Source organism: Coffea arabica, chromosome 10e (genome assembly GCF_036785885.1).
Source record: "Coffea arabica cultivar ET-39 chromosome 10e, Coffea Arabica ET-39 HiFi, whole genome shotgun sequence".
Lineage (NCBI taxonomy): Eukaryota > Viridiplantae > Streptophyta > Magnoliopsida > Gentianales > Rubiaceae > Coffea > Coffea arabica.
Genome location: NC_092328.1, coordinates 12,101,878 through 12,113,997, shown reverse-complemented (window position 1 = coordinate 12,113,997; position 12,120 = coordinate 12,101,878). Strand labels below are relative to the sequence as shown.

The 12,120-nt window shown below is 33.5% G+C and overlaps 1 non-coding gene across 1 annotated transcript; it reads right to left on the bottom strand.

Moving 5' to 3' along the window:
- Window positions 1-2,788: 2,788 nt before the first annotated feature.
- Window positions 2,789-2,896, bottom strand: LOC113713103 (small nucleolar RNA R71). Its single transcript, XR_003453436.1, has one exon. It is a non-coding gene; the product is annotated as a small nucleolar RNA R71 (small nucleolar RNA).
- Between the last annotated feature and the right edge of the window lie 9,224 nt (window positions 2,897-12,120).

Sequence of the window (12,120 nt, the reverse complement as noted above, 5' to 3'; positions counted from 1 at the left end):
GTTTCAGACAAATATAAAATTTTCCAAGCACAACGCACGCGATTTGGCGGGCTGTTTGATTAGACTGAAAAGCACATTCCAATTAATACGTGCGTGCTAGTATGCTAGTCGCATGCAACTGAATTATAGTGAACAACTACTAGCATTTTGTACACAAGTAACTAATGTACGATATAACATTTGAACCCTTAGGTCTAAATTCTTTTTTGGACTTGAACTAATTTTAATCAGATCTAATTGTTACAAGACATGCACGAATATATTGGACTGCAATGATTCATTCGAATGGAAGATATGTAAAAGCATCAATATGTTTTCTGTATTGATTTTTTAGATTTGTAGTATCTATTGATTTCAGATTTATATGTATCTGTGTCGTATTTGTTTGATGTATTTTTTGTCATTAGTGCTGATTTATTAAATGAAATGATCTATTCTATCAAAAACATTTAAACCCTTAGTATGATTGCTATAATTAATGTAAAATCCTATATTCAATTGCTAAGATTTGATTCTTGCTGAATGATAAGAGTTTATTATGAGTGTTTTTCATTAGCATTATGTGTGTATTTTTAGTATAATTTAGGATTTTTTATGGTATAACTTACTCTATAAGTTTCTAAATTTTACAAGTTTTGTTTGAGCAATTTAATGTGCAAACTTGGTTATATTTCCAAGATTTGAGGAGAATTATCGACGGTGGATCAAGATGGATTCAAATTGAACTCTTTAGTACTTGATTCAACGGTAATTTGGAAAGTATAAGGGCATCAAACGCAGGAATTATTGGTGAAATACATGAACAAACATTTGGACATCTTACTTATGGTATTAGTGATCAATTGAAGCAGAAAAGAAGCAAGAAAACGTCTCAGAGAGGAATACGCGACCTCGAATATGTAGGCTTAGGTTGCATATTCGGAGCTTGTGTATTATCCCCTGTTTCTCTATAACTTACTCTATTTTCACACTGTTTTCCAGCTCAGTTCTAACTCAGAATTTCGGCTGCGCCTATTCAAGATTCCTTAGGGAAGAGAAAAGGAACTTTATGTCATATCGTTGACCACTTTTTAACTCTCCTAACAACATATATGTAAGAATCATTGAAGAAAGAGGGAGTTAGTTATTAGAGAGAGTTATTATCAGATTTTAGTTTAAGAGTTTAGTTTTAGTTTTTTCTTATTCTCTCTAACTAGGAACTTGTAAGAGACAATTGGAGAATTCATTGTACCACTCATTTTGTGGAAGAACTAGAAGATTTGGGAGTTTGTTCATCACCTTGGCTAAATTATCTTTATTTTTCTCTTTATTTGTGATTCAATATGTGTTCATGCAATGAAATTATGTTCTTTCTTGCTTTATATCACATGAGTAGCTAAATTTCTAGATTTAGGGAGTAGATGAAACTTATGACTACTTGATATGAGTTGAATATAATTTACACTTGCTACTTTTAGTATTAATTTATCCATTTATGCATGCTTATCACTTGTTACTACTTGATCACCAATGGCAAGTTTTTAGTTGTTGTTATTCAATGAAATTTGATAATAATGATGGAACAACATAAATGAAGCTTAAGGAGTAGACTCATGAGAATAGAGATACACTTGAATGGATTATCTTTGCATTTCACGGAGAACTAGAGAGTAGATCTAGTTATTCATCATGAGAATAGTAAAAATTAGACTAGTCTAAACCACTACATCATGAGAATGAATTTTGGTAAATATAGAAATGAACCCCTAATTGAACATGAGTAGTAACAAGAGGTAAATCTATTCACTTGTATCTTTGATGCCATAAGTGGATTCTACATCCTTAAACTCAAGTATATAGTGATATTTCTCCATTGTTATCTTGCAAGTTATATAGTTAAGTTAGTTAATTAGTAAGTATTGTGATTTCTATTATTTTATTTGATAGTAAGTTTAAATAATAGAGTAAGTAAGGACCTAGTACTTCCATTAGTTGCTTCTCGTGTGATCAACTCAATATATGCTTTAAACTACTATTTGACCTGTATACTTGCAGTTAAATGGGTGTATTTTGGATTAAACTTGCACTTATATCAAGAAACCATCAATTTTTTGGCGTCGTTGTCGGGGAGCGGTAATATTAGGGTCTAGCAAACTTTATTAATTTAGGCATCTTTTTTATTAGTTAGTTGAATTTTGTTAATAGATATGTTAGAATTTTTATTTGTTTATGTGATATAAATATTACATTATCTCTTTTCTTCTTGCTTGTAGTGTATGCATCGAGCGTTACGCGTAGTCGCACCTTTTGATCCGAAAATTGAAAGGACATTACGAAAATAAAGAAGGCATACACCACAAGAGGAGGAAGAGGTACAACAAAATATAGAGGGAATATCTATTGAGTTGTCTTTTCAAGAAGAAATGGTGGACAACGAAACAAATAGGTGAGCTCATAGAGATTTTGCTCTACCGAAGACGCAAGGTTCACAAATAAGCATAGCAAGGCTGGCGGTAAATACTAATAATTTTGAGATTAAACCATCTCTCATACCAATGGTTCAATAATTTCAATTTGGAGGTACTGCTGTAGAGGATCCAAATACACACTTGACCACATTTTTGGAGATATGTGATACAATTAAAATAAATGGAATGAGTGAGGATGCTATAAGGTTAAGGTTATTTCAACTTTTTTTGTGAGATAAAGCCAAGTTTTGGTTACATTCTCATGTTTCAAATACTTTCACTACTTGGGATGATTATCTAGAACATTCTTGACTAAATATTTTTCACCGGATAAGACGGCTAAATTTAGAATGGACATAACTAATTTTAACCAACACGAGAGTGAATCATTGTATGAAGCATGGGAAAGGTTTAGGGACTTGCTATGAAAATGTCCACACTATGGACTTTCCGATTGGCTAATTGTCCATACTTTTTTATAATGCTTTAACTTTCTCGACTAAGACTACTATTGATGCAACCGTAGGTGAAATTTTAATGGGTAAATCACCGCAAGAAACTCAAAACTTGATAGAGAAAATGATGGCAAATAATTACTAATGAACTAATGAGCGAGGTAACTCTAGACGGCAAGCAGGTATAATTGAAATGGACACTCTTAACATGTCGAGTGCCTAAATGAATAATGTGGTTAAATTGTTAAGTAAACAAACCGGTATTGGTTCTAGTTCTACATCTAATGTAAGTAATATATGTGGAGAAGATCATGATATTAACATTGTGTTGAAAATGAGCAGGTATAGTTTGTAAATAACTACAATCGGAGAGCTCAAAATATCCCCTACTCCAACACATATAATTCGAGGTGGAGAAATCATCCAAATTTTGGATGGAAGGATCAAGGAATGCAACAAAGGCCAAATAATCCACCAGAATTTCAACCAAAGCGAAATCAAAAGACTAGCTAATGTGTCTAATGCCAAAAATGATAAGTTAACTAGTGCTACTTTCCAAAGATTCGAAAGAATTGAAGGAAAAATGGACCAACTTACAACAATGTATAGACATGTAGAGATCCAAATAGGTCAAATTGCTAACTATATTAACAATAGGAACCAAGAAGAGTTGCTGAATAAAATAGAGATGAATCCGAGGGAGCATGTTAAAACTATTACTCTTCGTAGTGATAAACAATTAGAAGATCTTCCGGTAGTTGAAAGGAAGAGGAAAAGTGAAAGTGAGGAACAAGAAGATGAGAAGATGGACCGTGAGGTAAGTGTGAAGGAGAATAGTAGGGAAAAGCAAAGTGTAGATCAATCTTCACCTCCTACTGCCATCCCTATTCCTCCGGCAGTTTCATTCCCTCTAGGGTTTAAGTCAAATAACCTTTATAATGATTTTAAAAATTTCGTTAAAATTTTCAAACAATTACATATTAATATTCCTTTTGCCGATATTATTTTGCAGATTCCTTTGTATGCGAAATTTCTCAAGAATAAGAGGAAATTAGAAGATTGTGAAACAATAGCGCTAACGGAAGAATGTAGTGTCATAATTCAAAATAAATTACCACTAAAGTTGAAAGATCCGGGGAGTTTTTCTATACTATGCACCATTAGTGACATTGAATTTTCAAAAGTATTATGTGATTTTAGTACTAATGTATCATTAATTCCTTTGACGGTAGCTAGAAAATTACGTTTGTATGAGTTTAATGCACTAATATTACTTTGCAATTATTCGATAGATCTATTAGATATTCATTAGGAGTGTTGGAGAATATGTTAATTAAAGTGCAAAAGTTTATCATTTCTGTGAATTTTATGGGATTAGATATAGAAGAAGCTATGTCTATGTCAATTATTCTTGGTAGACCATTTTTGGCAACTGCAGGTACTATTATTGATATCAAAAATGGCAAACTTAAGTTTCAAGTAGATGAAAAAGAGGTAGAATTTAATTTGAATAATATGAAAAAATACCCTTCTTTCACCGATCATACTTGTTCTATTGGCATTATTGACAAACTAACACAAGAGATAAGTCAAGTCAATCTTGGTTTAGATCCTCTTGAACTTTGTTTGATGCATGTAGGATGGCAAGAGGGAGATAATGAGGAAATTGAAGAATTGACCCAATATTTGGATGCTCAACTGCCTTATAAAAGAGGCCATGTGTATGAGAGTTTTGGATAAGGAAAAGGACTTCCACCGCATTTGAAGATTGAAACTCCAAAACTTGAGCTTAAACCACTTCCTAGCCATTTAAGATATGAGTTTCTTGGACCTAACAAAACTTTACCGGTGATTGTGAGTGCTGACGAGCGTGGGGTATGCATATAACAATTAGTTCATCCGCAATCAAATTTTACATTTATAAATTTCTAAATACCTCACACGCGATTTTTCGCAAGTATACGAATCGTTTATTGAGGATAGGGGTATTAGGTGTCGATCCCATAGGGGAGATTTTGAATTATCGGTGATTTTCGAACTCCTTTATTATTTAGACTATCTCAAGTACAAGAAATTTAGTCTACACTATAAAAGTAACAAAAAGACAATAAATAACTTCTAGAGGTAAGAAATTCCTTACTATTCTTACAAGTGAAGTTACTAGTTAAGTGAATGCTATTATCTTGGCTAGTTATGGCGTAATTTTCTCATGTATGTAAAACCTGCTCTCATAGTGAATCAATTATACTTGTAATTAAGCTATAACTACTCTCGTAGTTATGAAATTAACTATACCTACTCTCGTGGTGAGGGAGAGAAAGAATAGGCGGCCATCCCAATAGCTCAAAAGTTTCCGTAATGCAATATACGACATCAATCTCCAGAATTATGTGCATTTCATATATGAACTCCATGTGTTCGCATTTCTCGAACCAATCATGATTATCTTTCAATGTGAATCAGTCGATATCATCGCTCGGAAGAGGTGGTCGCCTAGATGAACCTCTTCGCGACGTCATTTGTTGAGGCACTGGAGATGGTGTCCGCTCGACACTTGCTTCACTAGAAGATTAGCGAATAATAGCTCGTCATCTTCTTACCATGGTGTCTAAAAAGAAAAAAAATCTTTAAGTTCCTTATACACCTAACTAAAGTATCACACACTCACACAATATATAAGAAGTAATTCCTATAAAATACTTAAAAAAAGAATCTTTCCACTTATAATAACCGTAAGCATTTTATCGAATTATCATTCATGTATAGAGATTAAAATTGGCGTAAATAACCATGAATACACATCTTTATGTCATAAAGAATTAATTAAATATTCAACAATATCCAATATTATAACATGAGAGACATGGTATTAAAATTGTCAAAAATTTATAAAAAGTTGCCAAAATCACCAATTTGTTAAAATAGACAACAAATATGTTCCAGTTAATGAATTTGGCAATAACCAAGTTTATAGCAAACTTTAATTAGCAATAATAATCTACATTTAGTCATAAACATGATTAAGCAAAAATTATCTCAAAAATCTCAAAATTCATCAAAATTACTCTCTGTACACACAGTATATACTAAAACAGCATCAACCAACCATTTTTAGTCATAATAAACGACCAAAAGGGTTCAAATAACAATTTAAACTACTCTTTTTTATTTTACCCACATATAGCAAAAAAAAATTTAAATAACTAATAATCTATCAAATTTCTATTTTTGAACATGTAAACATGTTTAAACAACCTTAATAAGCATATTAGAGGTTAAAAATATCAATAACATCATCTAAAATTCGAAATTAGAAGATGTTAGAAAATTTAGGAAATTGAAAAATATAAACTTCTAAAATACAAAGATTTGATGAAGAAACTTACCTCAATCAAGTAGAAGGATGTTTGGTGATGCTAATGATGGAAAAAGCCCTATGAAACACCCTGTAATTGACCTTCAATTGGTTGGACAAAAGTTGAGAAATCCTAGCCCTTAATCCTCTTGAAACCGAATATTTGAGTATTTTTTTTTTGGATTTTAATTGGTTAAAAAGACTCTATGAAGGTTAAAAGATATTTGGTTGATGATTTCTTACAAAGAAATGGAGTAATATTGGTGACTTGTAAAAGAGTGCGTGTGGGAGTAAGAAAACGCGGGTGAAGGAGAGAAGAAGAAGAAAAAAAAATGAGTTGCATTTGCTTTGTTTTAAAACAAGAAGGCGAAAATGTAGGGCACAAAACGTGGCTCTGGTCATAGTTTGATTCATACGTTTTCTTCAAGGAAGTTGCAAAACCTAATATGCATGGACTGAAAACGCGGCCTTGGTCGTGTTTTCCTTCCCTGTGTTTTAAATTTTTACACAAAAATTGATCAGGCTTAAAATGCGGGGACAAAACGTGGGGTAAGTCGCATTTTGGCCCATGTTTTATCAAATTGCCTTGAAGATACACTAAAACACTACTCAAAAACACGAGGCTAGCCTGCGTCTTAGTGGGTGCATTTTATGCTTCTGCACTTTTAGTGCAGAAATTGTTGCAATTTTCTACAAATTACGCGCATGCTCTATTTTTGTAAAATTCATTCTAGATCATTCTTTTATCAAAATAAACAATACACGCATATGTAAAATGATCTAAACATGCATTCCAGCCCTCTTTAACGTATCAGAAACCACAATTACTTAATTTGAGGTGTTGAGATCATTGATCAAATTCATCCTTTTCATCTCATTTGATCAGTTTTGTTTCTATTTTCCAAACCTACAAAAGAAAAGATAACGAAATAATTTAAACATAAAATCACACCAAATTAATATAAATTACCAAAACATTGAGTTGCCTCTCAATTAGCGCTTTTGTTTATAATCGTTGGTTCGACTATATATCTTCATTTTTCAAGGACGAACCCAAGGATATCCGCGGAACGCCTGCCAAACTCTCGCCAGGACTCAAAACAATTCCAATTCAAACTAGTCTAATACTAACAATGAAAGTTGGAATAAAGGTACGAAGTCATTTCCATACATAAATATCCAGTCTTACATCACAATTTCAAATTTACAATCACTTTCCCCAAAATATACAACATCCAAAAGTGTCTAGTCAATTACAATCAAAACACTAATACAAAAGTGCCTTAAGTCGGCAATTGCTTAACTCCTTCCAATCGGATTCCTGTTAAGGAAAACAAACTAATGGAATGAGCCAATATTCAGTGAGGCCAAGAAATACACATGCAAACACATAACCCAAGTAGCAACAACAATTATATTGTAGATAAAGCTATCAAGTTCGAATAATTCACATTTCGAATAGGAAAAATAAACAGAAACAATTCAAGGATACTGTAGCTCTCGGGAGCTAAATTCCACGTAGTCGAGTCAAAGTCTTGATCACAGCTCATGTTGACACTCCGTCAACCACATAAGTATCAAATCCGTAGATACACCACTTTTCTTCGTATCCCGTCACCGTTACACCCCCTTACCGGGCCCGCTCATCAAAGTTTTGATAATACTCGAGTATATCATGGCAATACTGCACGAGTAATGCCGAGCAAGATCTCTCCAATAGATCATGCTCTACGAATATCTCATGGTTTGCTAAGCTTATCGACCAAAGCTATTGTTGGCTCGATTCGCAAAGTTAACCAACGAGTCTGGGCGTCCCCGAATACGAATACGAATACGAATGTAAGTCGATGAGCAACACTCGAATCGACGATTCCAGAGACGAATCACACATACGAATCATAACCACATTACTAAGTACAAGTCGGATATGAATTTACATAGCAAAATTCAAATATAATTTCATTTGAAAGAAGATAAGTGTGGTAAAGTACACACTTGTCTCTCAAAGTTCAAATTCATATAACGGATAAGAAACAGTTAACCACTTAGCAATAAATTCATGCACTTGACACTCACCAGTCAAAATAAGAGAGTGAGTGCGTAAACAAGCCCTTAGGTGTTCCCCTCGAGATCCTCGTGAAGGTCTCCTTGAGCACCTGAGCAAACAATAGTTATCTATTACACACTATCACTTGAAAATCCTTTCTTATCAAGAGAGGGATTGTACACTTGTACAATTTAGAAAATACCATGGAATGGGGTTTTACTTGCTCAAAATTCAAGGTTCAAAAGTAGTGTTTATTAACACAAGGAATAACTGATTTCCTTTATGAAGACAAGTCCAAAATGGTCAATTAGTATTGAAGGATAGGGAAGAGTTTCAAAAACTCTATTCCCGCCAAGTTTGAAAATTTCCGATTTGAGGTTCAATCTTTGAAAAATCGTATCTCACTCTTCGTATGTCCAAAATTGGAAAACTTGGTACCGTTAGAAGCTACTTCCAAAGTACTAAAAGTTCCTAGAAGATACTTTCCCATGATTCCAAATGGAAGACATTCAAAATTTGGTTCAAAGTTACTGTTTTAAGCTATCAAGGCAGTTTCGGGGTTGGTTTTTGGCCAACTTGGGAAATTCGGCAAAATTCACAGAATTTGAACTAGCCTCTCAATTTGAAACTCAATTAGAGTTACAATCAGAGTTTAAAAAAAAAATAAGCGGAACAAGAATTGAAGTTTTGAGCACCAAGATATAGTAGCTCAAAGTTGCTGAAAAATTGAGACGGTTAGGCAAATTTCCAGGTTCAATTTACAAATTTTGGGACTTTGTTTGAGCATCGAAATGAACTCGGAATGGCACCAAATTTGGCAGTATTATACTACCATATGAGGGCTATTCCTCTATCAATTTTCATGGAAAAATACGCACGGAAAGTTGGTTAACCAGATCACCAAAGTTTCCAAATTTCCAAGGCAAATCTGCCTTATACATAAATTTTCAGTTTTCAAAACGTTTGGCCAACAAAAATGTCTCAAACATGGTCCCTTTGTGCAGGTAATGTCTAAGAAACATCCAAGATGCATTTGGTAGGTGATTAACACCAAGAATTTCGAAACAACAAGTCCCAATCAAGATTTAGACATTTACTAGCCAAAAAGAGGGTTTCAAACCATTGAGTCAGTTTCGGATTTCAGCCACAACTCACTCAATTAAATTTGGAATCGAGCATGGTCAATGGAGCTGAAAACTAGATTCATAAATATACAATTTCTTAGAAGAAATCATTTTCAAAATCTGTCCACAGCTAGCTCATATTTGAGCATCAATTCGCTGCTCAAAACAGAGCTCCCAGTGTAGATGTGAAACAGGATAGTCATGTTCAAACGATTGGTATGGACTACTCAGGTGGAATCAGAATGTGTATTTTATATCGTTTGAAATCTGGGAATGTCTAGTTTCCAGTGCCACAAACGGTACTCAATTTTGACATTGGAACAAAAAGTTATAGCCGTTTGAAAAACACTGCCAGAGCAGTTTCGGGAAAAATTCCAGTTTTACTAGATTTTCGAAAACTCAACATTTACCCATCCAAATCCTGAAATTTTTTGATGAAACTTTCTACACAACCCACACGACATGTATACATCGTAAACTAGTCATTGGAACCACAAAAAAAATTGCTCTAAGGCCACGGCATGTACATGGGCAGAAATGGAAAAATTCCCTCATCACTTCCTTTGAGTTTTCCTTCAACAATACAACCTATTTCCACTAGATTAAACACTAATCCAACATTAACATCAAAACACAACAAATCAGCCCATCAAGCCATAGTGGGAGTTCATAAAGCCCACACACCAAATTTCTAATAATTTAAAGCTACCCATGGGAATCCAAGAGCTCATGAGTGTAATCTAACTTCTATATATCAAAAATTAAGGGGTTGATCATCACTTACTTTCTTAAATGGTCAAGACAGAAATTTCGGTCATTTTGAGCTGAAGAAAAATCGTGAGAGGCAGCTCCTTTCCTAGCTTATCTTGATCACCAAGTGATTTGAGTGTTGTGTGTAAAATTTGAAGGTGATTTGAACAAGGAATTGAGAGGTAAAATGAAGGAAATTTTTCTGGTCTTCTTCCCTTGTGTTGCTCGGCTGGTTTGAGGAAGAAAAGAAGGGTGAAAATCTGATGTTAAAGCTTCTAGAGTAAGCTTAAAACTTGTGGCCCAAAATTGCTCAAGATTGTCCACTAAAATAATGCACGTGCGCGTGCGTTCCGTGCTCGATTCCTCTCAAGTTTATTTTACTAGTGCACTAAACCTCTAATGCACTTTCATTCATATTATTATTATTCACTCTTAATAGTCCCAAAATAAAGGTCTTAAGCCCCTCAATTAATCGCGCGCGTAAAAACGCGTACTTCCTATTTGTGCGCGATAAAGTGAAATTTTCAAGAAATTCTTATAACGATAGTATCACTAACTAATAATTGAACACTTAAACATAAAAATACCTATTTCCAAGACTAATGTACAAGTCTCTAATTTTCCAAGTTTATTGTATTCTCGAATCGATTATTGACTCCAATCGCGTATTCACTATTCTCACTTAACGGCTTTCAAAAATTAAGTTTCGAAACAAGTCATTTTAAAAATATAAGTAAATCATAGTTCCATGTACTTGGGTCTAAAAAGGTTGAAATAAAATATTCGGGGCAAACGGGCAATTAAATATTTAAACAAGATAGTAATAGGAGTTTAAAATAGATAAATTTGCGAGTCCTCACAATTTTGTCAATGAATAATCCACTATTTTAGGTCGTGGTGGATTATTAAAAGGCGGTTTAATAATAAAAGTCACATATTCAAATGATATGAGAGGTGAGAGTGGTTTATCTAATCCAAGTGATTCATAGATATTACCTTGAATGTGTGTGATTTAAGTACTCGCCAAAGGAACGTCCATGTAACCTTTTTGGGTGATTATGACCTTGGAACCTTCATTTGTTACATACTCCTCAAGAACGGTTATATATACAACATTTATGCTTGCCTCTTGAGATTTAAACTTCGTTCCAAATGCATTATCATGTAAAATGGATATTTCCTCATTGAAACACACATTAGATACATCATTTTCATTAAAAGCAATCCATTTTCACATGCAACATTCCCACCATTTATGCTAGGGTCATTTTTCATATCATTAGAAGATAATTTCGCACAAAACATGTAAATGATCTTGTATTCTATTAAAGTGAGAAGTTAATTCATCTAATTTTTCCTTAACCCTATCATCTAATCTTTCATCAACCCTATCAAAGTGAGGTTGCATTTGCTAGCTTTTCTATAGCTAATTTCCAAGATAACTTAAATTCATATTGGACACACTCGAGTGCATAGTCATGATAACATTGAGAATCACTATAAGTACATTGATTATTCTAACCATAAGCATGCGAATTACCCCAATTAGCACCATATTGATCAAAATAAGAATTGCAATGCCCAAATTCATCAAAATAATTCACATTTTTTGCTTACCTACATGTATGAGTAACATGATAACTTCCACACAAGTCACAAATCATATGATAAGAATTAAAAACATGGTCATTCCTCTTTTATTCTAGCCTATTTGTAATTGTGTCCAATTAAACTTTTAACGTTATATAATCAAGTTTAGCCTTTAAACTTCTTAAACCATCTTCAAATGTCATACTTTCAATAATTTCTTGGTTATCTCTATTCATGAAACTTTGCACTTGGTAACAATCCATTGCCAATTTTTCATTTCTCAAGCAATCCATATTTTCTACTCACCTTGAGTCCCCAAACATGCTTTCAAAGTTACTCAAAAACAAGTTTA